We start from the raw sequence: 526 nt of genomic DNA on the forward strand, positions 1-526 counted from the left end.
ACAGGGATATATCCTTGTATTAGGTAAGACTTGTTTTATTTAAATGTATTAATTTTTATTATTATATTAAACTTAATTCAATTTCAGCAATGCAACTCGTTTAAAGTCATACGGTGAATCACAAAATAACTTGTTCAATAATACTTTGATCCTTGCCATATATTGAACAAGTTATACTGTGTATATCAAGTATCAAAAGAAGTCGCATCTTCCATTGTTATTCCTAAAGTTGAAGAAGAAAAATAATGTGTTCGTTCAACAAAAGAGTCCACAGACTCAACCCATACACAATAGGAAAAATTATGCATTGTTGCTATCTGGCGTGATGTCATTATTAACAAATTAAATATGAGATTAGGTTAGGTTGTTTATTACAAAATGAGAAATGTTAAGAGCAAATGTTTAATTATGAATGTGTTTGAGACAGCAACAAATAATGCTTACTTACACATAAATGGAATTAATAAAAAAACTAATGTTTTATATTTAAATCCAATAAAATAGATTAGGTTAGTTACCTGAAATT

This window comes from Acyrthosiphon pisum, chromosome X (assembly GCF_005508785.2).
Source record: "Acyrthosiphon pisum isolate AL4f chromosome X, pea_aphid_22Mar2018_4r6ur, whole genome shotgun sequence".
Taxonomy (NCBI): domain Eukaryota; kingdom Metazoa; phylum Arthropoda; class Insecta; order Hemiptera; family Aphididae; genus Acyrthosiphon; species Acyrthosiphon pisum.